The sequence below is a fragment of the Castor canadensis genome, chromosome 6, assembly GCF_047511655.1.
Source record: "Castor canadensis chromosome 6, mCasCan1.hap1v2, whole genome shotgun sequence".
In the NCBI taxonomy this organism is placed as follows: Eukaryota; Metazoa; Chordata; class Mammalia; order Rodentia; family Castoridae; genus Castor; species Castor canadensis.
The window spans coordinates 71,740,858-71,764,861 of record NC_133391.1 but is presented as its reverse complement, the minus strand read 5'-3'; the positions used below and the strand labels follow the sequence as shown (position 1 = coordinate 71,764,861).

The 24,004-nt window shown below is 35.5% G+C and overlaps 1 protein-coding gene across 6 annotated transcripts in view; it reads left to right on the top strand.

The window, feature by feature from the left end:
- Nucleotides 1-24,004, top strand: part of Scgb3a2 (secretoglobin family 3A member 2) — a 174,834-nt gene that overhangs the window by 20,150 nt on the left and 130,680 nt on the right. For all 6 annotated transcript variants that reach the window (XR_012449011.1, XR_012449010.1, XM_074076704.1 and 3 more), the window contains one exon: nucleotides 13,772-13,846. The gene's annotated coding sequence lies outside the window, so the exon portion shown is untranslated. The remainder of the gene's footprint in view (nucleotides 1-13,771; nucleotides 13,847-24,004) is intronic.

The following is a 24,004-nucleotide window of genomic DNA, read 5'->3' as shown; positions in this document are numbered from 1 at the left end:
ATGTCTACAGAGTATGCCATTCTGCAATGGCACAATATACATTATTTTCAGCAGTCCATGGAACTTTCTCCAAAATAGACCATATTTTAGGTCACAAAGCAAGTCTTAACAAACATAAGAAAATTGAAATAACCTCCTGCATACTGCCTGACCACAATGCAATAAAACTAGAACTCAACAACAAAAGCAGCAAATACTCAAACAACACATTGCTCAACAATCAGCGGGTCACAGAAGAAATAAAGGAGGCAATCAAAAAGTTCTTGGTATTTAATGAGAATGAAAGTATAACCTACCAGAATTATGGAACACAGCAAAGGCAGTCCTCAGAAGAAAGTGTATAGCCATGAGTGCATATATTAAAAACACAGAAAGATCTCAAATAAATGACCTAATGCTGCATCTAAAACTCATAGAAAAACAAGAGCAAGCTAAATCCAGAACTAGCAGAAACAGAGAAATAATCAAAATAACAGCTCAAATGGAGACAAAAAAAAAAAAAGCACTATACAAAGAATCAATGAAACAAAAAGCTGGCTCTTTGAAAAGATAAATAAGATTGACAGACCCCTAGAAAATTTGACTAAAATGAGGAGGGAAACGACCCATATTAATAAAATTAGAAATGATAAAAGGGAGTTCACAACAAACATCAAGGAACTCCAGGGAATAATTAGGGACTACTTTGAAATTTTCAAATTTTTCAAATAAATTGAAAAATCTAGAAGAAATGGACAAATTTCTAGACACATATGACCATTTACAATTGAACCAAGAGGATATAAATCACCTAAACTGATCTATAGCAAGTAATGAAATTGAAGCAGCAAGAGTCTCCCAAAAAAGAAAAGTCCAGGACTTGATGTATTCTCTGCTGAATTCTTCCAGACCTCTAAAGAAGAACTAATACCAACACTTCTTAAGCTTTTCCACAAAATAAAAAGGGAAGGAATACTGCAATACTCATTCTATGAAACCAGTATTACACTCATCCCAAAACCAGATAAGGACACAATGAAAAAGAATTACAGGCTAATCTCTTTAATGAACTTAGATACAAAAATCCTGAATGAAATATTGGCAAACTGAATTCAACAGCATATCAAAAAAGATCATATGCCATGATCAAGTCAGTTACATCCCAGGGATGCAGGGATGGTTCAACATGCACAAATCATTAAATGTGATACAGCATATTAACAGAAGCAAAGACAAAATGACATGATCATCTCAATAGATTCAGAAAATGCCTTTGACAAAATTCAACATCTTTTCATGATAAAAGCTCTGATTAAACTAGGAATAGAAGAATGTAACTCAATGCAATAAAGACTATATATGATATCATACTAATGGGGAAAACCAAAACCATTTCCTCAAGTCAGAAAGGAGACAAGGGTGTCCACTCTCCCCACCCTCATTTGACATAGTCTTGGAATTCCTAGCCAGAACAGTAAGACAGGAAGAAGAAATAAATGGAGTATAAATTGGAAAGGAAGAAGCTAAACAATCCCTATTTGCAGATGACACAGTCTTATACCTAAAAGACTCAAAAAATTCCACTAAAAAAAACCCTCCTAGACATCATAAACAGCTTCAGCAAAGTATCAGGATACAAAATTAATTTAAAAAAATCAGTAGCCTTTCTATACAGTAACAATGAACAGATTGAGAAAGAGTATAGGAAAACAATTCCATTTACAATAGCCTCAAAAAATATAATACATAGGAATAAACTTAACAAAGGATGTGAAAAACCTCTACAAGGAAAACTATAAACCATTGAAGAAAAAGATCAAAGAAGACTACAGAAGATGGAACGATCTCACTTGCTCATGGATTGGTTTAATCAATATTGTGAAAATGGCTGTATTACCAAAAGCAATCTACATATGCAATGCAGTCTCCACCAAAATTCCAATGACATTAATCACAGAGTTGAAAAATCAACCTTAAAGTTCATTTGGAAACACAAAAGACCACTAATAGCCAAGGCAATACTGAACAAAAAGAGCAACACTTCAGGAATAACAATATCCAACCTCAAACTATACTACAGAGCCATAGCAGCAAAAACAGCATACTACTGGCACAGAAACAAATATGCAGACCAGTGGAACAGAATAGAAGACCCAGATACGCATCCACACAATTGTGCGTACCTGATTTTTGACAAAAGTGCCACACCAAAAACATACAGTGGAGAAAAAACAGCCTCTTCAACAATTTTTGATGGGAAAACTGGATATCTACATGCATACAATTGAAACTAGATCCATGTATTTCACCCTGTACAAGTATCAACTCTAACTGGTTTGTGGATATTAATATAAATCTGAAACTTTGAAGGTAGTGCAGGAAAGAACAGGAAATACACTGGAAATAGTAAGCAATTACTTCCTCAATAGAACTCAAATGGCTCAGCAATTAAGAGAAAGGATGGACAAATGAGACTACATGAAATTAAAAAGCTTCTGCACAGCAAAAGAAATAGTCACCAAATTGAAGTGGCTGCCCACTGAATGGGAGAAAATCTTTGCCAGCTATACCTCAGACTCCAGATTATACATGGAGCTTAAAAAACTAAACTTGCAAAAAAATCAGTGACCCAATGAAGAAATGGGCAAATGAACTGAACAGAACTTTTTATAAAGGAAGAAGTCTAAATGGCCAAAAAACACATGAAGAAATGCTCGACATCCCTGACCATAAAGGAAATGCAAATCAAAACCACATTAAGATTCCACCTCACTCCTGTTAGAATGACTGCCACCAAGAACACCGGCAACAACAAATGTTTGTGAGGATGTAAGGGAAAAGGAATCTTCATATACTGCTGGTGGGAATGTAAATTAGTACAACCACAATAGAAAACAGTATGGAGACTCCTCAAAAAACTGAAAGTAGACCTACCATGTGATCCAACAATTCCACTACCAGGGATTTACCCAAAAGAATGTAAGTTACAATAAGGGCACCTGCACACTCATGTTTATTGCAGCATTATTCACAATAGTTAAGCTATGGAAAGAGCCAAGATGCCCTACTAGTGATGAATGGATTAAGAAAATGTGGTATTTATAGGCAATGGAATTTTATTCAGACACAAAGAAGAATGAAATTTTATCATTTACAGGTAAATGGATGAAATTAGAGAACATCATCTTAAGTTAAGTTAGCCAGGTTCAGAAGGCCAAAAGTCACATGTTTTCTCTCATATGTGGACTATAGACTTAATACAAGTACAGCAATATTATATAAAACAGATCATGCTAAGAGGAGGTCACAAGCAAGAGAGGGAGGGTAAAAGAAAGAATCTAACAAGGTGAATATGGTTGATGTACTTCCTATACAAGAATGAATATAGAATTTTTAAACCTGTTGATATTATCATAAGAAGGGGACCAAGGTACAAAGGAGAAAAATAGAGGAGATGAACCAAATTTCCATACATATTTCTATGTGTATATATGGAAATGTTACAAGGAAAATCCTCATATAGCTATCTTAAACAAACAAAAATATTTTGCTTTTTATAAAATCGGAGAATAGGAGGACTGGAGTGGCTGGTAAGGGTTGGGGTAGGTAGGATGTGGTGGAAAGGTGTAGGAGGGTGAATATGTTGAAAATACTGTGTACATGTGTATGAAAATGTAAAAGTGAGAACTGATGAAAATATTCCATGAATGAGAGGAGTATAGATAAAGGAGAATGATGGAGGGGGTGAATTCAACTATGATATATTTGATATATTGTAAGAGCTTTGTAAATGCCACAATGTACCCCCACCCAGCACAACAATAAAAAAATAAAAACAGAAACTAGATTCATTTGCATTCTAACATTAATACTAAAATAAAAGAGGTTTCCTAAATAAATCCCTCTTGTTCTACACAAATATTTTTCTCATTCTCTACATACTGAAAGACATAGTAACACAGAATGCAAAATCCTTTGGTTGACATATGGTGAAATTGAAACTTTGGCTCATCAATCATTCTTTTCTAGTAGCTCTGAGTAAATAACTGTACAACTCTGTCCTGGGAGAAGTTACTCCAGTTCAGTTTTCCAGAAACACCAATTAAAAACTCTCTGTGTGCACCAAGGAGGACAAACCCACTAAAATTAAGCTGATATGAAGACAAATGTACAGGTTTTAAACCTGCCACTCTTGGGCAAGAGACAACATCCAAACAGAAATGTTGACAAAACAGAAAGATGGAGAGATAAAGATGAGATTTAGAAGATAGGTCAGATGAGTGATTAGATTAACCTGAAAGTTGACAGAGGTTTGGAGTACTTACATGAGATGAAGAAGGGAACATTAAAAATACTCTTGACCTGAAATAATCTTTTCCCAGGAAATCCTAGACTAATGGTGATATGTTTTTGTTTTGTACCTTTACTTATATTTTCTGACTAGATTCTTATGCCTGTACTTTTCCTTTTCTCACACATACAGTAATCTCTCCTAGTTCAGGGGGAAAAACTGAGAATAAATTACCCAAAGGTAATTGCAAATGATTGTTTTGGAGCTTGCTTAACTGGGATCATAGAAGAAAAACTGAAATACATATCTTTATTTTTCTGGAACAATTTAAATGTTTAAGGATTTGGTGACAATTCAAAGGTAGAAATTAGAAGTTGGGGAGGACAGAGTCAGATGTTTCTTATGCCCAACCCTCTGTTTTCTTTTCCAGGAAGGAAAAAGGAGTGGCACATGAAATTTCCTTAATGTGAAAAAATAAGTGGGTAATCAAATAGACACTAGATTGACTGGCATCAGGGTCATGGGTGAACATCATAAAAAGCATTAGATTTTCCCACCTATTTCTTCTGTGTTCCAAGGAGCAACACAGAGCAATGTAGTTCTGTCAACACTACATGAGTCATAGTGGAGACAGCAGAGTTACATGTTCCTGGTAGATAGTTTACCTCTTATAGGTAAGTGTACAATTACTCCTGTTACAGTTTGAATGTGAACTATTTCCCCACCTCCAAAGACTCATATGTTGAAGGCTTGGTCCCAAATGCAGTGATCAGAGGTTGTATTGGGGGAAGGATTAGATCATGAGGATGCTGACCTAATCAATGGATTACTGCACTGATGAATCCATAATTAAATGCACTAGTGGCACGTGGTAGAGACTAGAAGGTGGGGCCTGATTGGAGTGTGTTGGTTGGGGTGTGTCTTGGAATAATATGTTTGGTCCTCAGCCTCTTCTTCTTTCTCTCTCTGCTGCCCAGCCACCATGAAGTAAGTCGTCTCCTCTCTCACATGCTCCTGCCACCATAATATTCTGCCTTACCACAGGTCCATTGAAATACATCCCGAAAACTATGAAGTGACACCTCTGAAATCATGAGCCAAAATGAATCTTTCCTCCTTTACGTTGATCTGTTCAGGTATTTTTTTTCACAGTGATGAGAAGTGACTAACACACTATCTTGGGACAAAAGTGCAAATCTCCTTACTGCTAAATGAATTCTGTCATAGTGCAAATTAGTTCCTTAGTACATTGCCTATCAGCTGAGACAGACCCCTAGCCAATGCTCTCTTGAGAAAGCTGTTGCTGCTTGGGTTTTATGAGGCCTCACTTTCCCAACCTCCATCTCTGTCTATCTTGATGAAGTTCAAGGGAAGTATTTCTCACAGACTCCTTAGAATAGGTCAAATTATTCCTCTGCTTCCTTTCAGAATTTATCATCATTGATACAAGTGTTTCTCAACTTATTGAGAATATATTATATTAGGTAAGTAACTCCTGACACTTGACCCTTTGAATGTTTGAGAGGAAAATTCTAAACAGATTTTTAAACCATAAATTAATAAACATCCTCCTTCCTAATCAGATACACAAAAAATACTTATTCTCACAGACACAGTTTGTAGAGATGGCATGTTTCATTCTATTGCAGTAGAACTCTAGCTAAATGCAGTAAGGACAGACTGACAAAGGCAAGAACAGAGGCAGGTGGTAAAGGGAAAAGTAGGTGCACTTGTTACACTGGGGCAGTGATAATCTTTACCTTGAAGATAACTCTCCCCGGTGTTTAATTGTGTTTCTCCATGCTTTGGGTGTTACTCTGACCCATAAGATGTTGTTTACATCAGCATCCACACTGAGCCGTCCTCCCCTTGCCTTCTTTGACGACTGTGGTTTTCGTCCCTTGGCAGTAGTCCTTTCTTCCATTCTAGTGTGTTCAGAATTCTATCTAGTGAACAGAAGAAACCCTCATCCATGTACGCTCAGAACACGTAGCCTGACTGCACTGGGATTGGTAGTAGTGCTGTGGAGGAGACTGGAGGAACTGAGTAGATAACTCTGTGCCTTTAGACTCACAAGACTCTTCATTAGCAGTAAGCTAATGGTAGGGAATCTCTACATGATGGGAAGACATAATCTTCATTTTTCTTCATTCCCCCTAATTTGATCTCCTTCTTGTACTGTCTCATATACACACCATATTCTTTGACTTTTCAGCCCTTTATTGTTTGCTTAAAAGGATTTTGATTCAGCATAGCAGAATCAGAAATCCTAAACAAAATCCTAAACCACATGTTTTAGGATTCATCAACACAGCAGCATCATCTTCAGATAGGACCAGACTTCTCTCCCTGAATCTGGACCATTATCTTGCTCTTCAGAGCTTCCCATGTTTATTTTTAAGTATTTATCCCTAGCATAATCACCACTTAATAAAGTGGTATCTGAATCACAGTTCTATAGACTTTGTAATTTCTATTCTTTACACCACAGAGGAATATTCTATAGATAATGCTTATAATTTCTGGGAAACTTACTTTTTAGTTGCAGATATAATTGTTGAGACAACAGGACTATATTCAGTGACCTTAACCATGGCAGGAGATGCTGAGTTATGTTTCTTTGGTTATAGATCCATAATAGAAGGAGGAAGATTGAAGAGAAAAAGAGTAAGAAAGAACATAGAAAGAGATATAAATGAGATAAGACTGAGAGTGCATAAGTATGACAGAGAGAGAGAGAATTATAATAAAAGGATAAAGTCAGAGAATGGATAGAAACTTCCAAACCTTTATAATAGTTAGATAATATCACCTCTCCTATTAATTTAATTTTTTTCTTAAATCATTAATAGTTTTCATAAGCAAATAATTTGTGTAATTCAGTTTACATACTTATTTCAGTTCTTTGAGCAAACTTGTATTCATTATTTCATTTTAAAGAAACTTACCCTGAAAGGTAATTTAACTTGCCTGAGAGTATATAAATGGTTTTTCTATTATGCACACTGTTTGCCTAGCTAAGATTTTCCAAACAAGAATTCTGTGTTAGGATACAGTGATCAGAAAGAACTTGCAGCCTTGGAAAATAGATTTCTTACCAGTCTTATAAAACAGAGGTTCATATCTATGTCGGTTAGTGTCAAACCCAGGAATCATTCTAAATATTTGAAGGAAAAAATAGATTTAATGCAGTCACAAGGGGCTTAGAAAAAACAAAAAGAGAGAAGGCTTTTACTTAGAAACTAGAAGCTGCTGTTGGACCTGACCTGAAGCCTTGTTGCTCTTGCCAGCTGTCTGCTGGAGGTGCTGTCGTTAATGATGAAATTGCATCCATGCTGCTGAGCACGGGTGCAGGAGCTTACAGTCCTCTTGCTGTTGCTGCTTCTACAGTTGGATCCACACTACTGCACTTGAGCAGGATCTCAGGAGACTGTGCTTCTAATGATGTTGCTATCACTTCTTGATGTACTGTACTATAGACAGCAGAAAATGGAATGGTTGTCCTCCCTTCTTTCCATCTCTTTTAGCCTCTGCTGCCAAAGGAGCCTGATAAAAATGGTTGGTGAACTCCCATTCCTGCCGTTGCACAGAAAAAGCTCCAAAGAGTAGGGGTAGAGCTTATAAACTAATAGACAAATAATCCACATAGTTTACCCTTTGGTGACACAGTGCTCACTCACCTCCCTTCTACCCTTATTTAAACTCAATTCAATAACAGTCATGATGATAGGTTGCTTTGCATAATATGATGAATGATTTTGCATGTAAACCAAAATGTGCTTACCCTGGGTTTCCTATAATTTAAATACTAAATTATAAAAATATCCATCATCCCATATCTGATATAATGTAGGGTAGAAAAGGAAAAGATGTAACAATGGATTAATATACAAAAATATTATGTAAAAAGCAAGACCAAAATCATATATATAATTACCACAGTCATAATTTCTAAAACTTGATATTAACAGGCAGTGAGGCAACCATGATATTTGTAATTCCCTCTTCTGCTCATTTCATGTTCCCTTTGAACTCAAACTGCCCCTCATTTCAGTCTTTACTTGTTGAAATTAGTCAAACATTAATTCTTGAAGAATCTGAGCTCTTATTAGTCCTTTTTGTTGAGTTGCTGTAGATTTCCAGCAACTTTCATTATTGAACACAGAAGTACTACATTCACCTGGGAGGCACCTCAGGGGGGCCTTTTGGTTCTAGATAGAATCCACTCATCCCTCTGTGGACTAGCATTCTATTTGCCTTCAAAAACAGAGAGTGAGTACCCTGCTTAGCTTGTTGTTTCAGTGACAAGATTCCCAAATAGCCACATGATGGTCCCTATTTCACAGATCAATGGAGCCATCATGTCATATGGTAGAGACATTTTCTCTTGGGAATAAAGACATCGAAAGAAGCAGAGCTTAAATTTACAAACATGAAGCCAAAATTATTCACCTTGGCCATTCCTTGATTCTATCCCTTGATTCCAAGGTCTGTGAATCCTGGTAATGACAGAAAGAACATCATATTTTCATTGTTGGTTCAAATCAGATGCCACATCTTTTTAGGATTGCATCACACCTTTGGAGTGATTTTGAGTACCACTTCTCAACCAGGAAGTGGTACTAGTCTTTAACAGTACATTCTAATGTTTTATATAAGAGTAGGGATAGTGTTTCTGGGTGATAGCGTATACAATAAGATCAGTGAATTTTATGGGGGTGGGGCCCTTGATACACTTTATCTTCTGTAGAATAAATTATTAGCCTAAAGTTATATAGCACAAATAATGGTGACCTAATTTGTCTACCAACTAATCCTGTGAATATACTATATTACATGATGAAATGGAATTTGTATGTGATTAAATTAAGGAGTCTGAAATTGGGAGAGTATCCTGGATTATCTGTGCAGTACCCAATGATGTAATCACAAGAATGATGTAATCACAAGTACTTGCTCATGAGGGAGGTCCTATTACAAGAGAGAAGAAGGCCATGTGAAGGCAAAAATAGAGGTAGAATGATGCGCTTTGAAGATGGGAAAGGGTCACAAACCAAAGATTACAGGTGGACACTAGATGCTGAAAAAGGCAAAGCAATAGATGATTCCCTCAGAGCACCCTGGAGGAAAGAGCTTTGTGGCTACTCTAAATATCTTGATTTTAATTCATTGGAACTAACTTTAGACTTCTGATCTCTAAAACTGTAAGTAAATTAATTAATTTGTGTTGTTTTACATCTTTTAAGTATGTAGCAATTTTTACAGTAATAATAGGAAACTAATACAGCAGCAATGCTATGTGGAATATTGTACCTCTAAATAAGGCATTCATAAGTGTACCAATGAAGGCATTACCTGTAAGAATGGGAAATTCACTGACAGAATGACAGTCTCTTTTAGTGGTGGTAAATCACTTCTTCCTCTATTATGGAAGGGGTGAGGTAAGATCATTCTAATACTGTATAGCTGTTTGGTCCACCAGGAATGATGTTATCATAGGACTCAGCATCAGTGTCTGGATGGGTCCATGCAATACTGGTAGTCAAATCAGCCCTGGTGAACTCCATGTCCAATAAATAGTTGTCACCTCTACTGCCTTGGGCATTTTAACTTGGTCTCATTGAGTGATTACTGGAATGCCCAGGAAAATAGATTTGCTGATATACCAGAACACATCACCTAGTCCATACGATTTCTTAGAATGTCCTCTGCAGTGGGTACACTTGACTGAGCACTCATATGGAACACAAATATCCTCACATTCTGCATCTATCCCTAGAAGTTTGTGAATATACCTTTCCCTCCCATCTTCTTTTAACCAAATCTTCAGTCTTGTTTTTTTTTCAAGTTACTAATGACCTGGACAGTCCATTATAGTCACTGACTATGAAATAGTATGTAAGTAGCTTCATCTAACTTTCCAAAAAAGTAGAAAAAAAAAACCAAGGAAACTGCTGGACGTTATTGTAAATTGTAGTCTTGCTTTCTTCACTTTATCATAAATATGCCTTGAATAGGGCTCAAATGCTGTATCAATGCATTAATAGCTCAATGTGAACATTATATACAAAACCCTTCGTAATTAGAACTCATTTGCTTCCTTTCATGTTAATTTGGAATAAAGAATTCCAGATGAGGCCACAGGTGTATACTAGAGGGAGAGGAATCAAGGAATAGGAGTAGGTCTCTGGAATCTCAGTGCCTGCTCAGTACTAGTCAGTGCTTCTGAGCATGCTCACTGTATCATTTTCAAAAGCTTCTCCTTTTAAAAAAGTGTAAAACATTGTCAGGGGAGACTAAGCTTCCCAGATATCAAGATTTACCATGTTATACCTACATTAACCCCTACTTTCTTACACTATCAGTTTTTTCCCTCTGTGCTTAACACTGGTATAACAAATATGCTTTGAACCCTTCCAAAGACCTCTGTTGACTGCATTTCTCTCCACATGTCACCTCACTTCTCTGCTTCCTATCAGCAAAATTTCTTGTAGTAGTTATCTTTTTTTACTCTATTTCTTCACTTTCCATCCACTCTTCAGCTCATTCCATGGTAGCCTTTTGGTTTGATAATCATTTCTCTGAAAGTGCTCTTCATGTGTCACTAGTGGCCTTCCTATAACATGTCTAGCAGATATTCCTGTCTTCCATTCTTTAACTTCTCAGTAGCATTTGATCCAGCTGACCATCAACTCTTTTTTTTAGAGAGGTATTTTTATATCTTGTCTTTTATGACTTTGTATTCTTTGATTTCCTCTTATTAAACTGGCCATACTTTTTATGGCATCGCTATCTGACCAAGATTTCTTTTTCTATTAGCTTGTCACAGCTATTATGTTCTTTAATAGCTTTCAACACTGTCTATTTGCTGGAAAATTCCCCAAATTTATATCTCTATCTGTGCTCTCTCCCCTGAGATCCAGACAGATAACCAATGACCTCTTATGCATCTCCACGCCACGTAATAAAACTTTCCCCAAACCAGATATCCGTTGTCTCTTTTCCAGTCCTAATCCACTTCTCAATTATTCATTCATACGACTTAGCCAAAAATCTAGCATTTTCAATTCTTCTCTTTCTCCCCATAACTATTCATTTCTCTATGAAAGCTCCCATGTTACATAAAATTTACCTTCAATAGATTTGTATGCTTTTCTCTTGTTAATGTTTCATGTTATAGGTGCCACACTAAGAACCCAGCAATGGATAAGGGAAGAGGTCTTTTCTTTCTCTATAAGGTATATATTTTTGCTAAGCACAGTTACTTGTAAATGAACTATTTAAAGCTTTAGGGTACATTTAATTCTGTGGCACCAATGAAACTCAGCAAAAACGATTGGGAGACTTGTTTGACTAATAATCTGTGATTTTTGTCTTGATCTTTTTTGAATTAATACATTACCTATTCAGAGGTAGTTCTTGAACCAAGATGTGATAATTCATTTATATGTGTTTGTGGAAATAGACTGACTTCAGAAATTGCTGCATAGAAAGCATAGGAATGTGACTATTGATTCAGAAGACTGCTTAGATGTGTTTTCTTTTTCTTTTTCTTTTATTACACTTCCCTTTTCATTTCTCCTTTTTTTCCTGCTCTCCCTTTTTCTCTCCTACCTCCCCCACTCTCCCTTTTCTCTTCTGTTATAGGAATGATACTATACCACTCTGTATTTGAGTGAAATACCACAAATGCACTTTTTCTCTTTTATTGTAATGATATCAGTAAATGGTACCAAAAACCCCTAGAATATGACATGGAAAAATGGATCTCAAATATTAAAGTATCACATAGACAAAAGTGAACTCAAAATGAATCACAAATCGAAATGCGAAAAGGTAAAACTAGAACACATTTAGAAGAAAGTACAGGAAAAAGCTTTGCAATTTTGGAGTAAGCAGATATTTCTTACTTAAGAAATAAAAAGAAAAAAATGATAGAATAAGCTTCACTATAAAATGTTCTCTAAAAACACCATTAATAAAATAAAAAGTAAAGTTACACACTTGGAGGAAAATCAAAAACATTCATAACTTAATAATTGTGATAAGGCAAACAAACTACACACAAGATTTTGATAAATAGAAAAAGATACATAAATAGATACACAAAAAGATTCTCAGCATAATTTGTCATCAGAGAAGTAAAATTAAACCTATAATGAAATATCACTATTTTGGTAAAATTACTAAAATTAGGATTGACAATATTAAATATTATCGAGGATGTGGAATTAGAAACTAGTGTGGTTTCATCAGCATGTATCTGCATAAAAACTCACTGAACAATGTAAATGTACAACATTTTAATAAGGATAACTTCCCAAGAACTATGGTAATGTTTTTCGGTTGAAAAGATGACTGTATTTTCATCATTATGAAAACTTTCACAAAATATGCTTAGATTCTCAATAATATTTGAGTTGTTGGTTTCATTACATCTTGTGTTACTTATTTCCTAAGAAAAACATGACATGTTTTCATAAAGCTGAGTTAAAGCACTCTTTCCACTTTTATTTTAGAGTTTTTGAGTTCTCAGATATTGTAGGTTATATGGAGAGGGTACTTGCAGTTGGTGTGGCTTGAAAACATTTGGTTTATCTGGATTGGGCTCCAAAAGAATTAATGCCCGAGAACTTACTGTCTTTAATAGTTGAATTATTCCTTATGACAAGCTCTTCAATAGCATTTAAAAACCTTCCAAAAGGAATATTGCAGGGTTTTTTCCTTCATTCTTGGTTTTGCTAGTAGATAAGGAAGAATTTCTGTTGCCTGATATTTGGGACACTTAGAGAGAGTATGTAATACTGAATGGAAACAGTTTCTGTAGCATAGTACATCAGAAATTGCAGAAACAGAATCTATGTTGGATATTAGTTACATAATTTGAAACAAAATCCAAATGTGTTTTGAAACCACAAAATATAGATAAATAATATTGAAGTACAAAATGGAAAATTAATCATTTAATTTCCAAAGGCTTTCCCCCCTCAAGGTATCTACTGCTTAAAATTTCATTGTAACATTATTAAATAAAAGCATTTGATTACATTCTTTAAACATTTGGTCTAGTCAATTTTCAAAGAGGAATTTTCAAATAAGATGAAAAAATAACTTAAAAAAACTTTGAGTTTTTGGAATATAAAACTAACTTTATTGAGTTGATATACAGATATTGTGCTGTGATTGTGTAATGTGGAATTCATAGATAATTATTTGGGAAACTAAAACAGAAAAATAAACAAATATGCACACATTTCTCATATATATGATCTCATTTAATCCTTTTGATATTATTTATTCATTTGAGGCTGTGTGCCAACACATATTCTAAGTTCTGGTAATACAGAAGTGAACAAAAAAGTTCTTGGTCTTTTAACTGTTGGTAGAAAATAGTTATTTCAAGGCACAAAGTAGTTCATTTATTGAAAAGCATCACAATTTAGTCTGTACTGGAAGCTGTACTGAACACATTTTACTTTAATATACTTTCTTATATTTCAGGTTGACTACACTACAATCAGACAGGAATCAGCAAATTATTGTGAGAATTTAGAGGAGATCAGCTTGAGAAAGCAGGTAAAGTTCTTGATAGAAACACCACTGAGCTACCTGATGACTCACTGGGCTCCTCCAAAATGGGCTGGTCCTTTGGAGCATTGTGAGGGTGAGACCTGGCCATCAAAGTGCAGAGAAGCTCTTCAAGTGATTCAAATGCTTTGTAAAGTTTGAGATCCTATGTTAAATGATAGCACTGGTGTGTTTGTATGTGTGTGTGTGAGTGTGTGTGTGTGATATTCATTCAACAATTTTGATGGGTAATAAAGTTGTTTAGAATGATAACGTAATGGGAAAAATACTTCAAACAGGGACATGTGGGGTTTTATGTTGCCAAGGAACTATTGGCCTAAATTAGGACCATTTTTTTAGTAAACTATGTGTAGCCATTATAACTTTTTCATCAGCGTGAAATAAAAAATATTTTTGTGATTTAGAAGCATTCTCTGCTTCAGGATGAACTGGCATTGTTCGGAGTGCTTTGGAGAAGGTATGTTGGAGTAAACTCAGGCAAGTAGAGCATTAAACTTTCTCAGAGGTAACACAGGGCATGATGACGGCAATTGATGGGGAAAAGAGACAAGACTGGATTTGAAAGATCATATATTTTAAGAATGAATTCCATGGTCCAAGTTCCACTGCAAATTTTGTTTTGTCTGGATATTTTGTACTGCGTGGTAGCAGGGATTTTATAGTGAGCATGGGATAGAGGAAGGAATGTTGTTTGGTTATGAAATTGATTTAATTAAACTGCTCTAGTGCTACTGTTAGGAGACAGAAAACTGATAAATGAAGAGAAGAAAACTTTGAGAAGTCTAGGTCTTCTGCCATGGTAGTGATCTTAGAAAGACACAGAATTTGGCAAGCACAAAAAAGGAGCAAAAAGTGGAAAGAACTTCATTGAGCTGTAGCAGATTGATAGAAGGTTCTCAGAGAGTTGATACCTGCATTCAGATAAGTCAAGGAAAAATTAGATGGTGAGTGAGTGTTTGTGTGTGCGTGTGTGTGTGTGTGTGCATGTGTGTTCCTGTGAATTATTTGGATGTAAAGCAGTAGTACATTCAGTCAGAGTAGGACAGAGGACCAGAGAACATGCCATCTTGGGGGACTTGGGATTATTATTTCCCACAGGCAAGTCACTGTTATGTAGGGCAGGAGCAACAGCAGCCACGAGAGACTGACAGTGTGACATAATGACAGGCTAAGGACTCTACATTTGGACTAGTTCTGACCCTGAGTTATTTGGAATCTCAATTTCATCATCCCTAAATTCAGAATCTCAGGATTTCTTGAGGATTCCATGTGACAACACATGGGAAGCCCAGCACAACACAAGGGGCTGGCACAAACCATTGCACACACAGGTTTGTTCTCACTATCTTTATTACTCTTTCACTTTCACCTTATGATGATTTATGTGCGTAAGTTATTAAAGTTAGTAAGTGAATCTTTTGAAGATTTTAAACATCCTTATAGTATAAATGATCAAAATATGATTGTAAGTTGTAAGAAAAGAACATGCAATTGCTTTCAGTGAATAAAGGGTTTTTTAAAAAAAGAAAAGTTAAGGATCCTTAAAAAGTTAAGGATTGGGGGCATGGCTCAGGTGATAGAGTGCTGAATGTGAGGTCCTGAGTTCAACCCCGAATACAGTCAACACACACTGAAAGTCAGCCTGAGCAGTCCATAATGAGGCAACCTATTGTGAATGTGGCTGATTACAACCACATGTACTCTGACCTCACTCTGTTCACTGTCTTCGCTTCTCCATCTTTGTCTGGTCAGGAGCTTCATTCTCTGTTTTGCTTTTCTTTATTTACTCTATGAATAATAGGCATGATTATGCTTTTTCCTCTTTCACAATTATGTATTTCTTGTTTTCTTTGTAGTTTTCTCTTGGTCTTCACTTTTCTGCTCCTGTTTCTAACTCAACTCTTCTCCTAGAGACTATTAATCCCCAGTGTTGTCTTATTCCCTTTTATTTGTCCAATAGGGAAGAATATAAAACCCAGAAGCATTGTGATTTACTTTGTCCTTCTTATTATTGAAGCTACTACCACCTGTCAACAGTAAGTCAGATCATTAAAACTTTTATAGTTTATTGGAAATACACAGGAGCAGTTCATGAACTATAAAATCTCAAACTGAAAAAATAGCAGGAAATGTCAATCTATAGTACCTATAGCACAATTTATAGAGGACAAAGGAGGAAGTCTTTTGGACTTTTGATGATTACCTGTCACACACTTTTTTTGAAGATAAACAGAGCTGTTCAAGTGGATTTGCTGACTGGATTAATCTCAATGAGTCATGCTGATAAGACCAAAACTAACATTTATGGGTTTTTTTTATGGTTTATAATTTACAATAAGTGTCAATAGGTGATTAGCTTTATAGTAATTAAACTGTGCCCTCCATTTTTGTTTATTTATGTTTAATATACTTAAAAATAATAGAACCCCAAAGATCCCATTCAAGTAAGTGGCTTTTGCCTGATCTCCAAACAGGTTTTTTGTTGTTTGTTAGCTTTTTAATGACTTTTGACTTATTTAAAAGCAAAAGATGTGTATAATTTCCATAAATAAACACTATTTTATTATCTACATTGTCGATATTTTTAGTTAAATGTTGCCTGTTATTTAAACAATAAATATAATCAAATTTTTGGCAATGGTAAAGATTAAAGAAGTAAGAGCTTTGCACTTTTTAAAAATTGTAATTGCCTTCTTTATTATGCAATAAAATTTATTTCCACGTAGTTGGTATAAAATGGGTCATAGAAATGGAAATAAATGTCCAATGTATTTCATGCCACCACCTTTAAATGCCAAGTAAAGAAGCATGGTAAAGGCAGAGAAAGGAGATTTATTACTTGGCTCTGGACACACCATGGGAAGAGGCAGAACATACATTCAGTTAATCTTCAGCCACCTTCATTCAAACAGAACCACCTACATGGACACAGTATCACATGCTTTCTGACAGGCCAGACAGCAGAGCCATTACAGGTAGATGATCTGGGTTTATGTCTTGCTTCTGCTTATAATTTCCAAACTCTTCTTGCTATACTTCCAGAATGGTCCAATTGTCCATGATAATTTATAACATTCAATTATTAAAATATTCAAAGTAATTAATACTAGGAGTGGCTGCAAGTGTCTTCTAGCATCACAGATAAGACTCTGGGAGCCATCTTGCAAACACAACCTCTGTTACCAAAAATTTGGTAAGGTCAGTCAGGCTCTTTTTTAGCTTTGTCACTTGGCAAACTATGGCATCCTCTAGTGGACAGAATTGAATCACAAGACACGTACATTAGAAATATCAAAAAATATGAGTGCTAGGCAACTTCATTTTGCAAGTGTGGAATAGCTTTTCATTGGTTATTTTGGGTTCAGTGAGCAATCTGCCCCCAACTGTTACTATAGTAGGGATCCTGATGATTCTCAGCCTCTATTAGCTATCTATTCACGTCTCCATTTTAGGCTTGCGTCTCTGGAACTTGGGATTTCAAGCTGTATTTACTTCTCCCATTTTGTAATACTTAGAGATATTTTTCTTTTGGGGAAATTCTTTATTTATAGAAATACAAACACAATGGACCTTATGATAGGAGGATGTTATACACAGTACCTATACAAGAAATAAGCAGGGACAAAGCAATGGAATTTAGGTCAGCCCTATGTTAAATGTCGAACTCTGCTACTTTGTTTGCTGGTAATACCATAAACAAAGTTATACTACAACAACTTGTCATTTATTTATTTTGCTTTTTATTAAGTTTTTTAGAGGTATTAGAATTAAGATAAAGAGGAAATAAAGGATGAATTCAGCAGGAAAATAATGGTGAAAGGGTGTCCAAGTGGTTGTATTCTAAATCATGTAAATATAAAAAAGTCAGCTGTTAAAATTCAGAATGGGCATTGACTAAGTGGATGGAGTATTAACCTTTGTTGTCTAGAATATGTGAATGATTGCTAGGATAAGATTAGAGAGGATGAGGGCTAAAACTCCTAGTTTATTAGAAATAGATCATAGGATTGCATAAGCAACTAAGAAATACCATCCTAGGTTGATAAGTGGCAATGTTATAAGGGGGTTTGCAGATGTATAGTTTATAGGAGATCAGGAATGTGGGATTAAGAACACAACAAGGGGATTGGACTATGAGCACATGATAAAAGCGAGAGCACACAAGGGAGGGGTGAGGATAGGTAAGACATCTAAAAAACTAGCTAGCATTTGTTGCCCTTAACGCAGAGAAACTAAAGCAGATACCTTAAAAGCAACTGAGGCCAATAGGAAAAGGGGAACAGGTACTAGAGAAAAGGTTAGATCAAAAAGAATTAACCTAGAAGGTAACACCCACGCACAGGAAATCAATGTGAGTCAATGCCCTGTATAGCTATCCTTATCTCAACCAGCAAAAACCCTTGTCCCTTCCTGTTATTGCTTATACTCTCTCTACAACAAAATTAGAAATAAGGGCAAAATAGTTTCTGCTGGGTATTGAGCGGGGGGGGGGGGGGAAGTGTGTGGTAAGGGAGGGGGTGGGGGCAGGGGGGAGAAATGAACCAAGCCTTGTATGCACATATGAATAATAAAAGAAAAAAAAAGAAAAGGAATTATAGGATGTCCTTAATTGAGATATCAGATGACTTCACTTTTCTAAGTTTAATCACAAGATAAGAGAAATCTTACAGGATTACTGGGCTCACATATAAAACAAAGTCCTCACAATCAGTTCCTCTGGTATATAGTCCCCTGCCCCCACTTTCTTTGTCCAAACATTTTTTGGGGATGGTTTGAAGGTAGGCAATTCCATGCCTCATATTAACTCAGAATTAGGTCACTCCCTTCATCCTGATTTGCCCAATACATACCCCATCAAGTCTTTGAAGCAGATTTTCAAGGGAAACTGTAGATGAAGTCCTCCATCTTGTCAAGATATATATTCAAAATGGGATAATTTTGGTCCACAGCTCACAAAATGGAGTTGAGTGGAGACAATTAGATTAGAGTTTAGAAATATCTATATTCAAACTTGTGACCCTGCAGCTTGTGCATATGTTCCAGGATGCAAGCTAGCTTCATGGAAGAAACCAAACCATCACTCCTTGGGACACTGGCATTTTCTGCAAAATTGAACTGAAATATTCCTTTCTCCTTCTGAGAAGCTGTCCAGAGATTGCTAATTGTTGCCTGACCCTAAACTAACAAAACAGCCCACCCTATGCCAGCATCCATCCAAAATCCTAATGTAACTCTTCTCTCCTTTCATGGTTTGAAGCTTTGTGTAAGTCCTGAATTTTGTGAAATGTCAGAACTAAGCTGGAGAGTGATTGAGTCATTGTGTCATAAGGTTGAAATCCTTATGAGCCCTTAATAAACATTTTTTTTCTTCTCAACCTAAATTTATGCACAAGGTTGGCAATCCAGACTTTAAGTAACCAGGGAAAACATACAGATTTACCATACTTCTTATCATTTTAGGGTAATGGGAAATGACCTCTGCTGGGAAAGAATGAAGGAAAAATCCAGAGATCACCCAACAGCATTATTAAGAAAATGTAGATTTTTTTTGCTTGTTTTTCAATAATTCATCAAGGGTGATAATTTCTGAAATAAAATTTACATTCTGAAATATATGGACATTTTCAAGTATCAAACTATTCTACCAGACAGGCAGCACTATGTCCATGTATGTAATCCTAGAACAGGTACAATAGACACTCACTTAAATTTGAAGGAATTATTTCAATTGGTAAAATGAGACAGAGTTAGAGTCTTCCAACTATTCCTGAAAATGGTAGTTCAATCCTACATGGATCACATGTGTTCATGATCCACTCTGTCCTGTAATTTAATATCTTCAATCATATTTTCTCATACAGAGAACTTGAATATGAGTAAAATGTAGAAGGAAAAGATATTGTGAGGGAAATCCTATCTGAAATTACAGAATTGCTGAATTGATAAAACCCTGTCTATTCTGAGTCTTGTCCAAGTGCCTTGGCCCCAATATAATCATGCAGGCATTTAAGGAAGAAGCAGTTGGAAAGCATGTGGTGTGTTCAGATGCATTTATTCAACAATGTGGCTAGCCCAAAATCATAAGGGCCTCAAGAGCCTTCAGGATTTGCAAGACCCAGCTGCTCGAACAAGAACAGGATACTCACGTTCCCTATAGAACCGATTGAGAAAAAAACATAATAAATTTAAACTTTACTGACAAAAAAATTGGCTGTAAGAGAAAGACAATGGAAAAATCACATCAGCTTTATTTAAAACAGAGATGTTTCCAGTTTATCTTTCTTTCATCCATTTATTCATTCACTTGTCCATCAAATAATTGATTATTATTACAGTCACTAGGGATCAGAAAGGAAACATCACTTCCTTACTACACTTCCAGATCTTGTGGGGTATTTCAGTCAGCCCCTGAAATTAGTCTTGAATCTATTGTTGTTTCTCTTGCTCCTATGCTACTGCACTATCTACCAGGTTTCCATCTTAATTGATACCTGAGCAATTGTAGGAACTTCTAATTGTTTGACATTTCATATTAGAAATCTGGGGATCCAAAACTGAGATATCTTGCCAAAGAAACTCAAATATCTATTATATATGATACAAGTTATTCTCCTTTACAAATAAAAACACCTTTTTTCTCTCCTCTCCCTGTACTATTTTTCCAATGTTTTTTCATTCTCCAAACTTAATATTCCTAAATCCTATAATAGCTTCTCATAAGTCTGTTTCCATATATCTCATCTTTCTAGTCATCCTTTCCATGAATAATTTGAGTTACAAATTTCTTGTATTTCTCTATGAATAGAGAACATCCTACACACTCATATCATTTTATACCTGGACTTTGTTGAGTCTTCATTTTAACAGATTTTAATACTTCCATGTCCCATAATCATTAAGGCTAATAATACTGATTTCCAAATAAGTTACTTATATAAGCAGAAGCATCTATGAGAGCACATAGGTTGACTTGTTTCCCATAGTCATGTCTTTGCATGTTTCACATTTGGTTATTTTGAATTTACATAAAAATTTAAGTAATGTTAAAAATCCAGTGTCTCAGTTGTACTAGCCATGCTTAAGTGCTATACTAATAGCAAGTGGATTGTGGCTATGTTTTGTAGATCACAGATAGAGAGTATTTTCATCATTACAGAAAGTTCTGATAGATGATGCCAATCTATAGAAATGATTTTACCATTATAGATTTCCTAAGAAGACATAGAAGAAATACAAAGAGTCTTAATTGAATCTACCTGCCAGGCAGCTAATGATGAAGGGAACCACCAGATATACATCCTTACTTGGTATTATATACTCCTCTCAAAAACCATCCAGAAGGGTCAGACCCTGGCTCTAGTTACTATGCAGCAGATTTGTTTGGAGATTTTAATAAACAACAGAATAAAAGCAATATGGAACCTCAGGAAATATGTTGTATTTAGAAAAGCCAAATTTATCTCTTAACATTTTTCTTATCTAACATATATAGGAAAATATGTTTTCTGGCACCCAAATATTCCTTTTCTAATTACACATATTTGAAAGAATAAGGAGGAATTAGAAGGTTTTAAAGACCAAGGAAACATGACCTTCCAGCCAATTACTCACATTTCCCCAAGTTTTCATTCTAAATAGAAGGCCTTTTGACCTTGGCAATTGGAAATTTCCCAAGTCTCACTGTGTTCTATTGCTTTCTCCTCCCCTTGAGTGAAAATAATTTTTAATCCCAATGTCAACAAAACAGGTAATGAGAAAAGCAACAAATTCCTTTTACAAGTCTTCATAGTGGATACAGATTCACCACAAAGCAGAAGTTTGGGGTCTGAAACTTCTTACTCTGTAGAGCTATTTTCATACTCTTGGCTAAATTCTGAGATTTGCCTGTGATCATTTAAAACAGCCCAAGAGGGTTTGTGTTATTTGGAAAGGAATTCATGCTGTAGGATAATGGAAATTTAGTTATTTGAGCCTAAGTCAGTTTTTATTATCAAGTGAGTCCCAGAAAAATCAAGTGTTTTTGGGTCATTTGTGGAATCTCTTTTGTTTTTACTGGTTCACAGTTTATTTAACCCGAAATGTTCTTTTTTCTATGCTGCCAAAATGTAGACCCCTGTTTAAATGGCAGCTTATCATGAGTCACTTCTTGAGCCCATTCAATATGAAGACATTTTCATCTTGCTTTATGTCTATAATCCTTTGCTTATTTGCTTATTTACTTGTTTGCTAACATTTACCACAACTTATAACCCATTTTCCTGGGCTCCCTGGGCCTGATTCCCTTCACTTATTTCTAGGTACTTCAGAAAATTAAACTTCATTAAGCTAGTTCTCATATTCCTGAATAAAAATGTTATATAATAGATTTTTGCTTGCCCAGATCTACTTATATTTGCATATTTGGGGACTGTAGAAAGCACAGGAAATACAGAGAATAACCACTGTTATCCTCAAGAAATATTTTAAAGGTATTTTGTGTACACAGGCTTTCCTAAAATATAGACTATATACTGTGTTGCTGTGAAAATCTGGATTCTTATCAGACAAGTTATTTTTAAATCACATACCAAATAAATGAAAAGGGAAGATTTTCATGCTAATAATATGTAGAGGCTTTAGAAATATATATGAAAAATTAAAGTTTCTACTCACATATTTTCCTTACAAAGAATACATTCACTGGAATAAGTAATTCCATCAAGCCCACAGATAGGTTTGAAAACATCGGGGCATTTTAAAGGCATCTTGTTGCAAAAAGGCTAAAAGTGGAATTAAACACAAACATTTTCCCTTATTGACCATTCTTTTAATTTATAGTAAAATATTAAAATAGTTTTAATTTCTCTGGGGAAATAGCTGTATTTGGGAGAGTGACACTGTGTGTTGCAAGACAAGAAATCTAAGATCTGGAGTCAGAAAATCTGGTTTCAAGATATGCTGCTGCTATTTATAAGCTGTGTGACATGGTGAGTCTATTGACTCCTCCCTGAGCCTCAAAACTTCATCAGCAAAATAAGAATGATCTTATTATTTTCCAACATATTTTACAATGCTATTATGGGGAGGTTATTTTAGACAGGTGAGATAACATCCAAGTTCACAATTACTGCTTGTCCTGGCTTCTTTTATGTCAACTAGCTGCATGGGACCTGTTCTTCCTTGCACACTGTAGCATACTCTTACAGATCTTCCTTTAAGTGTGCAATATCTGCATGTCTTTCTTTTTGGAGTCCTTGTACTCTGGTTCCTCTACTACAGTAAGAGCTAATAATCATTAAATGACTGTTATAGACCAACAAATGTCTTAAGTACTTTTTGTGTCTTATTCTACTTAAAACATTTATTGACCAACATTAAAAAACTCATCCCTTAAACAAAATTGTCAATTATCTATTCACTTGCCTATTTTATAGCTATTATGTAAAATTATTAATATAATACTATTGTTTAGGTGGAGACAATGAGTCACAACGTGATGAGATCATCCAAAGTGACACAGTAGTAATTCCTGGATCCAGAATCCAAACCCAGTCACTCTAGTTCCTGGGCCTTAGTTCTTAATCAATTCATTCTGCTGCATCCGCCCACCAGTTATGTTTTGCTAATGCTTCATCCTGCATGGTTCAGTAACTCTCACTTGGGGCCACCTTCTCTCATCTCTCTAACTAGGTTACATTCCTAATGGTATCAGATCTTTTTCACAATACTTAACACAAATACAATAGTGCTTTCACTCATGAATTTTGGGTTTATTAGCTGCCTCCCCTTAGACATAAATACAATGACAAGAGGGGACTTCTTTCTCTGGTCTCAAATGTATTGAACATTTATGTCTACAACCTTTTGGAAAACATGGAAAAGTGGGATTTAAACAGTTTTTCTAGAGAACAATCTTAAGTTGTTTTCTGATGTTCATTATAAATCAGAGCTACACCTTGGTATAGGGGAAACTTAACACTAATGTGATCAAATGGTCTAAGAAGAAGGGCTACTTGGAGTAGACTTGAGAAAGCTTCTATCTAAAATACTTGTCCTACCAGCAAGCACTAGTGTATATTAAAAACTCCTTCACAGCAAGCATTAAAAATTGCATAGCACTTGTTCATGCATCAGTGAACTTGTCACCATCATAGAACTGTGGGCATG